The 12,025-nt window shown below is 50.4% G+C and overlaps 2 pseudogenes; one reads left to right on the top strand and one right to left on the bottom strand.

Annotated features, from left to right (window-relative positions):
- Positions 1-295: 295 nt before the first annotated feature.
- On the bottom strand, positions 296-1,642 carry LOC103695650 (annotated as a pseudogene).
- A 31-nt stretch (positions 1,643-1,673) lies between these two features.
- Positions 1,674-2,823, top strand: LOC103695651 (annotated as a pseudogene).
- The last annotated feature ends 9,202 nt before the right edge of the window (positions 2,824-12,025 follow it).

Raw genomic sequence — 12,025 nt, 5'->3', positions numbered from 1 at the left:
TGAAAAGTACTTTTGTTTTTTTTGATTAAAAACGGCATTCATATAGTTTTCACATAAGTACAACCTGCCAAATCAAAGAAAGAAGATGATACAAGGGGTGGGAAATATCTCCGATCCTGGTCCAAACCACACCATCCGAATACCGGGCCACAAAGGAAGCGACCCAGTCTGCTGTACTGTTTGCTTCCCGATAAACGTATGCAATCTGAAAGAAGCCTGACTCCGGATAAAAATACTTTTGAAACCGGTAAAATAAAATTTAAGAACCCCCAAAAAAAAAAAAAAAACAGAGCAGTCAAAAACGAGACGTGGGTGGAAATGGGTCCTTGGGCTGGGCCTTGGCCTGCTCTCGCCGAGGAGTGGCTGCGAGTCTCTTAGCCACATCCCTCAGATGGAACTTCTGTACCTTAGGCCCGGCCTTGGAAGATCGGCCAGGAACACCACCTTCTTCGGCACCATGAAACCGGATATGTTAGCCTTGCAGTAGGCAATTATATCCTCCTCCTTCAAACTCCCCTTGCAAACTCCGGCTTCAGCGTCAAGAAGGCGCACGGCGTCTCCCCCCAGTGGGGATGCGGCATCGCCACCACCGCCGCCTCCAGCACCATCGGATGCCGGTACAGCACGCTCTCCACCTCCACACTACTGATGTTCTCGCCGCCGGAGATGATCACGTCCTTGGCCCGGTCCTTCACTTCCACGTACCCATCGGTCCAAAACCACCCATCCTGAAAGGCCGCGTGGGTCCCTTTCTTGTTCTTGTAGTACCCATTCATGGCGCTGCTCCCTTTCAGCACGATCTCCCCGAGCGACTTCCCGTCCCTCGGGACGCTCGCCATGCCCTTGCGGTCCTTGATCACGTCCATGTCGGCGAGCATGAGGACGCTGACGCCCTGCCGGGCCTTGAGCCGAGCTTTCGCCTCCTGCGGCAGCCGCCCCACTGCGGCCGCCGCTGGCACACCGTCGCCGTCGCCTCCGTCATGCCGTAGGCGTGCGATACATGGATCCCTAGCTTCTCCATGCTTTCGAGCAGCGCGGCCGGGCTCCGCTGGTGAGCACCTGGACGGGGCCCGGGATCGGGCGCCGGTCTGCAGGCGGAGCGTGGAGGAGGATGCTGAAGACGACCGGCGCGCAGCACATGTGGGCGACACCGTGCGCCGCGATTGCGCCGTAGATGGCTGCAGCGGAGAGGTTCCGGATGCACACGTTGGTGCCGCCGCGCGCCGCTATGCCCCACGCAAACCCCCAGCCGTTGCAGTGGAACATGGGGAGGCATCCACAGGTAGACGGGATCGAACGGCACCTGCCACTGGAGGAGGACGGTGAGGCTGCTGAGGAAGGCGCCGCGGTGGCTGTACAACACGCCCTTAGGGGCCGCCGTCGTGCCGGACGTGTAGTTGAGGGCGATCGCGTCCCACTCGTCCTCGAGCCGGTGCGGCTCGTCCAGAGGATTGCCGCATACGATGAGCTGCTCGTAGTGTAGCTCCCCGGATTTCGTGCTTGCCGGGGAGTGGACTTCGTCGATGATGACCACAAAGGGCGGTGGCTTGGTTGGATGGCGCTCGCCGATATCAGCGACCACGCGCTTAAGAGCCTCGAGAGCTATCGTGGTGTATTGGTGGTCGATGAAGAAGGCCCGGTTATATATGAAAACGCCCTCGGTTAAGTGAAATTTTGAAACTTACGAGCATGCAGATCGCACCTCGGTTATATATGAAAACGCCCGTTTCACGTGGAAGCACACTTACGAGCGATGCCGTTGTCTTGCATCATCCCTCCAATCTCTGAACATCTCCAAGAACGATGTCGTAAGTACAAAAATTTCCCTTAACAACAGTTTGAGTGAGTTCGGGCTTCCAAGAGAAGCGATTTACCGAACTTCCCTGATATCATCGGATTGTACGTACCGTGTTGTAGATATCGTTGCTTGCACAGAACATCCCGGCCGTCGACAAGATGCACTTCGCCGTTCTGATGGCCGGCGCCGTGCTCAAAACCATAAACACCCGTCTCGATCGATGCCAACAACATCGCTGCTATCCTCGTGCACTCAGATGCGAAGGCCTTCTTCATCGACCACCAATACACCAAGGTAGCTCGCGAGGCTCTTAAGCGCGTGGTCGCCGATATCGGCGAGCGCCATCCAACCAAGCCACTGCCCTTTGTGGTCATCATCGATGAAGTCCACTCCCCGGCAAGCACGAAATCCGGGGAGCTACACTACAAGCAGCTCATCGCATGCGGTAATCCTCTCGACGAGCCGCACCGGCTCGAGGACGAGGGGGACGCGATCGCTCTCAACTACACGTCCGGCACGACGGCGGCCCCTAAGGGCGTGTTGTACAGCCACCGCGGCGCCTTCCTCAGCACCTTCACCGTCCTCCTCTAGTGGCAGGTGCCGGTCGAGCCCGTCTACCTGTGGACCCTCCCCATGTTCCACTGCAACGGCTGGGGGTTTGCCTGGGGCATAGCGGCGCGCGGCGGCACCAAGGTGTGCATCCGGAACCTCTCCTTTGCGGCCATCTACGGCGCAATCGCGGCGCACGGTGTCGCCCACATGTGCTGCGCGCCGGTCGTCTTCAGCATCCTCCTCCACGCTCCGCCAGCAGACCGGCGCCCGATCCCGGGCCCCGTCCAGGTGCTCACCAGCGGAGCCCGGCCGCGCTGCTCGAAAGCATGGAGAAGCTAGGGTCCCATGTATTGCACGCCTACGATATGACGGAGACGACGGCGAAGGCACTGGTGTGCGAGTGGCGGCCGCAGTGGGACCAACTACCGCAGGAGGCGAAAGCTCCGCTCAAGGCCTGGCAGCATTTTATATAAGTTTCTTAATATTTTTAATGGTCCTTTGTTTAGATCCCATTTTATATTAAAAAAATAAAAAATTATTCTATGGGTTGTAAAGCATGAGGATGTCAAAGCCACCAACTTCATCCCGGGTGAGCGGGTGCTTTGAGATCCATGCTAGGGGGTGACCATTGGAGAATTTCGTCAAACAGGTGATGGCTGGGTGCTATGGCCAAATCTGGGGTGGGGAAGGCTGGAGAATCGAGCAATACTATCCCTAGAAATTCGGCTAAGCATCCTTCATGGGCGGAGGTGGCGAAAGGTGCCCCGAGGTAACCGACGTGGACCTGTCATCGGATTTCCTCCCGTGAACTGGAAGAGTTGCAAAATAGGGTCACCAAGGTAGTCGAAGTACCGAAAGAGGAAATGGAGGATGTGTGGTCGGAGTGGAGGAGTACTACAGTCCTTGTGAGGAGCCTAGGGAGGAGTATTTCCGGCGGATTGGGTGGTGAAGAAAATCCGGCGAGTCGGAAAGCTGGAGTATGATGTCGAATGCTTCACGCTGGTGGACGGCATCATCGCCATCACGTTAGCTAACAAAACTGACCGGAAGGTTGCAATGCGGAATGGCCCGTGGATGGTGGCTAGACAGCTACTCCCCATGGACCAGTGATGTCCCAACTTCATCTCGAGGGCCGGTGGCGTCAGGCGGGTGGTTGTTTGGCTTTGTCTACCCGGGATGCCGCTGGACTATTGGTAGAAGGAAACGATTTTTAGGGTTGCGGCGAGGGCTGGCATTCCCCTGACGTTGGATGGCTATACGGAGTAGAGACGAAGGTACGGCTTTGCGAGGGTGAAGGTGGAACTAGACGCTTCTGCTCCGCTTATGCCTGGGACTTTGTTGGGGAGATCAGCAGGTGGAAAAGCTAATTTTTGGCAGGGTTTCATCTATGAAAACCTGCTAGCACCATGTTCCAAGTGTGGGCGGGTTGGCCATTCGGCAGTGGCATGCGAGTTCTTGCCTCTGGTGGTGGGGGGGACGAAACCGATGGAGGAGATGTTTGGATCCGAGGAGGCCAGCAATGGGAAGGTTGCTATGGAGTTCTGAAACAGGCGGAGAGAGGAGGAGAACAGCCTCGGGAGGAAGGGGTCTTTGGACCATGGCTTTGTGACAAACCAGATCGGACCGACCTCGTCGGCGCCCCGGAAGAAGGAGACACCCGGCCTTGGTGCAAGGAAGAAGATGGGGCCCTCGTCTCCCTGTCCCGGTCTGAATCGGACAGGAGACAGGACGATATCAATGGCTTCACCAATTGATCTTGAAGGGTGACAGAAGCCAACCAAGGTGGCTCGCTGGAGGACGCCGGAGAAGGATGTTTCGGAGCGGGAGCGAGTCTGTCAATGGGTGGAATGAGCCAACTCGGCTCGGGCTCCGGGTCAAATGCCGAGGCAACTTAGGATTCGGGCCGGGTCAAGCCTAGTCTGGGCCGGATCGAAGTGCGGCCCAGCTCTAGTGGTGGGCTCCGATCAAGCGGGCCGGGCCTAAGCCCGCTGAAGCATTTTAGGAGCCCGCCCAGGAACAAATCGGATGCAGGCCCATTCGTGGGAGGTTCATCGGATTTGGATGAGGGGAAGACACCTATTTCTGCGAAGGGTCGGCGGCCGGTGGTTGGTGCCCATCGGAGGAGCCAGAGCTCACCCCCGCCCCTCATGGTAGTGCGTGGCCGGCCTCCTCGTGCAGACCAACAGTCCATAGGAGCGGGTAACGACCCTCGGTAGGAGGTGGCGGAATCCTCTGGATGTCGGTTGAGTCGTTTGTTCTCGGTGGCAGCAGGTCTGCCGGAGCTAGGCCTGGCGGCAACGCCTGGGATGTGTCCGGTGGAGACGACGATGGGGCAGGGTAGTGGAGAAGAATGCCTCGGCAGCGGCTTGGAGAGGGATGCCACTTCCATTTCAGAGGACTTTCAACTGGCCAAACCGTGCCAAATGACATGGGTGAACAGTGAGGCAGAGTCCAAGAGTTTGCCATCTCTGGAGAAAGGAAAATTTGGGGAGCTTGAAGCTGAGAAGGAGGCATTTGAATGTGGAGGGGAGCAGGGAGAGTCTGGCATAAGGGGCACAGGCACTGTGGACAATACATGCTATATGGCACAAAGGAACAGTGGAGGGCAGCATCTTCAAATCTTGCTTCAATTAATGGCTTCGGCGAAGGGGGCGAACAGTGAATCACAAGGAGGTGCAGGGTGTATGGAAGTGGATGCAGGGGGTAGCAGCAGCTCCAAAGTTGTGGGCTGTGCGGGATTGTTGGGTAATTTATGAAGATCTTATTGGGCTTTTCGCAGGTTGGTGCAGCAGCACAACCCTGATATTTGTGTTTTATTTGAGAGTCAGCTTTGTGGTGATAGCTTACAGAAGACGAGAAAGGCGTTCCGAGATCGTGGGGATTATATACTGTGGAATCTCAAGGATTGTCAGGAGGCATCATTGTCACTTGGGGATAGGGACGATGCAGACTAGATTGCTTCAATGTTTGCAATCAAGAGGTGATTTTGGTGATTTCGGATGGTGATAGAAGCCCTTGGGTTCTTTCAGCGATATATGCTAGCACTGATTATAGGGTCAGGAGGACCATGTGGGTGGAGTGATTAGGCATGGTTATCCCATGCTGTTGGCAGGAGATTTCAATTGCATTGTTGATCCTCAGAAAAAGATAGGGGGGAATCCCTTCTCCCTCAATAGGAACATCAAGGAGTTTCAGGATTTTCTTATAGCCAATGGATTGATTGACTTGGGCTTCTTGGGCCCTAGGTATACATGGTGCAATAATCAGCAGGGGCGGGCCCGTGTCTGGGAGAGATTAGACAGAGCATGTGCTATAGCTGGATGGGTTCAGTGCTTTCCAGATCATCATATCAGACACTTGCCGAGGATCGCATCAGATCACAGTCCCCTGTTGGTGAGTACTGAGGCACATATCCCAGTTCGTTCCCCCTTCAGGTTTGAGAAGTTTTGGCTTAGATATCCACGATCCTGGGAGATGGTGAGGAAGGCATGGAGCTCCCCAATTAGGGGTGATGTTATGTATCGGATATCCCATAGGCTGGAATTGACTAGAAGGAGGCTGCGAAGGTGGAATCGTGAGGAAGTGGGAAACATTTTCAGAGGACAGAGAAGGAAGAGGAGGCCATTTCTAGATTACAGTCTCAGAAAGCACAGAGGGGAGGGTTATCTAAGGAGGAGGTAGGGGAGGTTAGATCACACCTGGCTTTACATGATTCCCTTCTTAGACAGTAGGAAACATTGTGGAGACAGAAGTCCAGGGTACATTGGATTTTGGAGGGAAATCAAAATACCAAATTTTTTCATCAGGCGACGGTGATCAGGAGGCACCAGAATAGGATCAGAGCCATCAGGAGTGAGGATGGTCAGCTGTCAGATGACCCTGTTGCGATTCGGAGGATTGTGGAGTGTTTCTTCAGAGCGAGGTGGACGGAGCAGGTAGGGGAGGGGGGCCGAGCGGAGATGCTGACGCCTGCAGTGAGGGTGTTGGAGGAGGAGATTGCAGCACTGATCAGGCTGGTTTCGGAGGAGGAGATTAGGAAGGCGGTTTGGTCCCTTGAAGGGAACAAGGTGCTAGGGCCAGATGGTTTCCCACCGTTATTCTTTCGGAGGTACTGGATGATAGTAGGACAGGATGTGACAGCGGCCATACAACAGTTTTTTACCATAGCAGTGATGTCGTCGGACTGGCAGCGGACCCTTATTACCCTGATAGTGAAACGGCTGGATGCTTCAGAGGCGGGTCACATTCGACCGATCAGCCTGTGCACCACTCTGTACAAGGCTACGGCGAAGATCCTTGCCATCAGGTTGCGGGGACATTCTTCCGAGGCTGATCAGTCCAGAGCAGGGAGCTTTCATCGGAGGTCGGAGCATCTCCAATAATGTCATAATAGCCTAGGAGTTCATGTTTGACTTGGGGAGGGCCCTGATGAGGAGAAGCTTGATGGAAATGAAGCTTGACATGGAGAGGGCCTATGATAGGATGCGATGAGAGTTTGTGCACCAGTCTTTGCAGGGGTTTGGCTTTTTTGAGACATGGATTCGGTGGATCATGGGTTTTGTCAGGGCTCATTCTTTTGCCATTCTGGTGAATGGCATGCCTTCTCGCTACTTCGTGTCTGCGGAAGGGCTGCGACAGGGATGTCCCCTATCCGTCCTTTTTGTTTATTATCTGTGTGGATGCATTATCCAAAGCTCTGCATCAGGCTGTGCTCCCCATAGAGCTGGAGGCTTACAGGCCAGTGGAGAATGCTCCCTCGATCTCTCATTTGCTCTTTGTGGATGATTGTTTGCTGCTAGCTTAAACGACACGTCAGGATGTTTGGGTCTTTGATAGGGTTCTCCGAGACTACTGTGCTCTATCGGGTCAACGGGTTAACTTCTCAAAATCTGAGGTTTGTTTTAGCCCGTCGACTAGACAGGAGGTGAGGCACTCTATCAGGAAGATCTTGGGGGTGGGCGAGCAGGATGGCACAATGAGGTACTTGGGGGTCCCGCTTCCTGGTCGGCGTTTGTGCGGTAGAGATTGTACCTCCCTGGAGGCTAGCATCAAGTAGAGGATGGAGGGTTGGCAGATGCATTCTCTTTCAATGATGGGGATGATCACTTTAGTTCGGTCAGTTCTCTCTTCGATCCCTACTTATCTACTCTCACATTCCTTCATTCCAGTGTCGGTTCTGAGGACCATTGAGCAGCTTCTCAGAAACTTCATCTGGGGGAGGCAGGGCAGTAGAGGTGGTATTCATTTGTTGGCATGGGAGGTGGTGTGTCAGCCGAGCAGATGTGGTGGTTTGGGGGTGCAATCCTTGCTGGAGCGGAGGAAGGCTTTAGCGGCCCGCCACTTCGCTAGGTATGTCATGGAGCCCAACAGTATGTGGTCCTCACTGATGAGGGCCAAGTATGGGGCTTTGGTGCCCGGAGTGAGAGCTGCTCACCACCACTCTCCGGTGTGGAGGAAGATGTGTGCCAGAGCAGGGATGGTCCTATCGGAGATCAAATGGGTTATTGGTGATGGCCGCTCCATTGATATTTTGGAGGACTATTGGGTGACCGCGTTGCCGATCAGTCGCATGCCGACCATGGTGGACTCGGTGCGCTTAGTGGGCCAGAGGGTCAGCGATTTGTTGGTCCCAGATGAGGGCAGATGGAGGGAGGGGTTGGTCCGAGAGGTGTTTGGGGAGCAGTTGGCAGAGATGATCTTAGATCTCTCGGTGCCTCTTCGGGGGGAGTCTGACAGGCTAGTTTGGGCGCCGTCAGGTCGATCACAGATGCGAGCTAGGGATCTACAGCCTCTTTTTAGAGGAAAGCCAGCTAGACGGATTGAGGGAGAATGGATTTGGCGGATGCGGATTCACCCGCAGGTGGCGCTCTTCATCTGGAAGGTGGCCTGGGGCTGCCTACTGTTGGAAATTATATCCTGAAAGACAATCGTCAGCCTGTTGATGATTGAATTGTATATGAATTAATAAAATTAATAAAAATTATTTGGCAATGTTTCATTACATATTTTGCATCTTCATGAACTTAAGTAATGTAATGAAGTCCTTAGGACTTTATTAAACGATAAAGAAGGATTTATCTATAAGTCCTTAAACTAGTTCGCGATCAAACGATATGCTATCACTAGGACAATAACATTATCAAGAATAGATCGTTGTGTGCCATATACGTTGGTTGTCCTCTTAACCAAGAAGTGTAGAGACACTGATATGTCACACAGGTGAAGTATGGGAGAACATTTTATTGAACGTGACCAGTTCCGGAACGCTCTGCTGTCAAGAGATATTTCGAGCGGATATGAATATAAGTATCCCTCAGACCTAAGATCACCATGGTGACTTGCGAGCAACTCATTGTACTTTGGTACCAGACTATCTGAATTTCTAATTCAGTGATAGAATTGACCCCTCTTGGTGTTAGGAGATAATGCCCTTATGTTCAATTTAGCAAAATCTTGGCTAGAATAATTCTTGTGAGGAGTCATAGGATTTGTAAAGTTGAAACATATTTTGGATGCACTGATTAAAGAGTTGACAGAACTCTGAAGTCATCCTAAGCATTTGGAGTCATAGGAATTAATTATACGGTAACCATAGTCCAAGGATTCAAGAATATTGCTTTGCGATTATTCGGCCTATACGGACGTTGGGTACCATTGCTAGATGGTCACTTCGATTAGTACAGGAAGACGTTCTTGTGCTATCGACTTAGCTTCGAACCTATCGGGTCACACGCATAGAAGTTTCTAGGTTGATCAAATGGCTGATCGACTATTAAGAATCGTCTAGGGGTACATCGGTCTATTCGATTGACAAATTACCCTAAGCAAAAGTTGCAGTAAAATAATTGTTGAATTATTAAAGGATAATTAGTAATTAGATTGCTAATGAACTCAATTGATTGAATGATTGAGCTTAGGTTAAGACAAATTGAATAAAATTCAATTTGGGCTACATCAGGGTTTAACCTAATTAGATTGGGTTCGATCCGAGTTGATTAGGCTCGACCCAATTAATCAAACTTGACCAAATTGGATTGAGCTTGATCCGAGCCTATGAAAATTCCTTATTTGATAAGGATTCTAAGTTCAAAAATTCAAATTTTGATAAGAAGAAGAATTCCTAAATTTTAGGACCCTAGCTTTCTTTCTTGGAGAAGAAAGATACCTCATCCTTATCCCTAAAATTAGTAGCACCTATCCTCTTTATTTTTAGCCAATTTTTGGCGTGAGGAAAGAGGAGGCATAGGGATATTTTTCAGAAAAATATGGCACCTCAAATCTTCCTAAAGAGATTGAAATAAAATCCCTAATTTGTAGGAACTGCATGGAGCATCAAGCAGGGTGGCATGCGGCTGAAGTTTGGGGCGCATGAACCCATAATTTTTAGGGATTCATGGTTAAAAATTTAAAGAGAATTTGTTCATCTCTTAGTTGCCGGTTCAGCAGAATTTTTTGAGAATTTTATCAGCCAAATTCATCAGCTAAAATAGGTGTGAAGCGTGGGGGGTCTTTTGGCTATAAAAAGACTCCCACGCCTAGGGTTTGAAAGATATGGTCTTTAGAGAGGGTTCTAAATTCTGAAAAAAATTTGAGAGTCAGCCGCCCTCTCTCCTCCTTCTTTTCCTTCATCTCCATCCTTCATCCTCTCGTAGAAGAATCAAAAGTTGAGTACTTCGAGCAAGAAAAGTTTAGCCACTGTAGTACCTCTGCACGAGCTAGCACTCCTATGGAGGAAGATCTTCCTAGAGCTTCGCGTGGGCTATCCGTAGAGGCCGGATGCGTGTGCAGCTACACAAGGTGATCAAAGCATCATCAAAGTCCATAAAGCAAAAAGATATTAGATCTGATCTCATTAGAAATTAGAATTAGAAATCAACTAGGTTGCTAAAATTTTACATGACTACATGTTAGACATAGAATCATGTATACTTGTTTAGGATAAATGTTTAAAGTCCTGTATCTATTTTTGTTGTAGAGATATGATCTCTAGTATGCATAGGAATTAAATAGTTTAATTCATGCTTTTGCTGTAAAATTTTAAAAATATATGCATGCGACCACTAGGGTCCCTAACACCTACCTACCAGGAGTGTGCTAGTCAGGTGGGGCATGCGGGTCCCTCAAGGGTGCGAGGTGTGTCCGGATACCGAGGAGACCATTAGGCATGTTCTTCTGCACTGCCTAGGGCTAGGAAGATATGGAGGAGGTCTCCCACCCCTATTCCCTACTCGGTGGAGTCGACACAGGATCTGTTATAGTTGCTGAGAGCCTCAGTGCGGAGCCCTAGGTTTGCTGAGGCTGGGATACGTAGGTTATATCTGGCCTACCATATTTGGTTGGACCGGAATGCATGATTGTTTGAGGGTAGGAGGCTCTCAGCAAGGATGGTGGTGGAGAGAGCTGTGTTTCAGTCCTAGGAGGTCTCCTCTTGTGCTTCCTTATCTTCACTTGGGATGACTAGGGACACCTGGGGCACCCGTTGTGTTGTTTCAGCGTTCAGGTTCGCCGTTGTTTCTTGGGTGCCCCCACCTCTTAGTCATCTCAAAGTGAATTTTGATGGCAGTGTAGCGATGGATGGAAGGTCAGGAGGGGTTGGATTTGTTATCAGAGACCACCTTAGGAGATTGGTTTTAGCGGGTGGCCGATGCATGCCAGGACTTACTGTTGCTGGGGCAGAGTTGTGGGCAGTTTGGGTAGGCATATCCTATGCGAGGCGGGTGCCTAGGGTCGGATGGGTGCACCTTGAGGGGGATTCATCTATAGTTATAGATTGAATCCGGGGTGCAGACAGGTATGAAGATAGTCATCCTCTTATTCGTGGGACTCGCAGGCTGGCTATGGAGATGGATGAGTTTCAGGCAGTACATATTTTTCGGGATGCAAATAAGGCAGCGGATTGGGTCATCTCCTATGTTGTACGACATTTCAGGGAGCTCCACTGGACATCCACAGAAGAGCTTCCGCCCTATTTGTATTTTTTGCTTTCTTCTGACTTGGCAGGATGTACTCATGTTAGAGCTATATGAATTGCCGTTTTCACTAAAAAAAAAAAGAAGCATGAGGACGTGTCTTTTGAGTTCCTTTTTCAAAGAGAAGAAAAAGATGGTGAGAGCTTAGTAGAAGAAACTTCATGAGCAGATTTTTTTTTTTTTGTTAAAAAAGGAAGAAGATATAAAAAGAAAAGGCATTTTTCTAGTTGCTGATTTTTTCTGCATATTTGTAAGTTCTAATTCTAGTTTTTTCATAGTTGAAATGAAGAAGTTTATAAAGTAATTTTGAAGTTATTTTGTATTCTATTATTCAGCTCTATTTTTTATTATTATTTAATATTATTACATATTATTGATATTTATTTTGCTCCAATAAAAAAGTTGCTAGAAAAGATGGTACTGCAAGATTCGAAAATGGCTGGGCAAGACACTGCTGAAAGGTAGCAGCGTCATGAAGGGGTACTAGAGGAACAAGGAAGGGACCCGGACGGCCTTTCAGAATGGGTGGCTTTGGACCGGAGTATGGATCTTCTTAAACTTTGCTTCGAGATCCCGAATCTTCTTAAATGCTCTACACCAACCGCACCAAACTCCCCCGGTAGTCGATGCGACATTGCAGCCACCGTCCTCATCGTCGCCATCGTCGATGTCCTCGAGTTCTCTCATGAGAACGCGCCGAAGCGAG

Source organism: Phoenix dactylifera, unplaced genomic scaffold (genome assembly GCF_009389715.1).
Source record: "Phoenix dactylifera cultivar Barhee BC4 unplaced genomic scaffold, palm_55x_up_171113_PBpolish2nd_filt_p 000781F, whole genome shotgun sequence".
Taxonomy (NCBI): Eukaryota; Viridiplantae; Streptophyta; class Magnoliopsida; order Arecales; family Arecaceae; genus Phoenix; species Phoenix dactylifera.
Note: the sequence above shows the minus strand (reverse complement) of the source record. Positions and strands in the feature narration are given on the sequence as shown.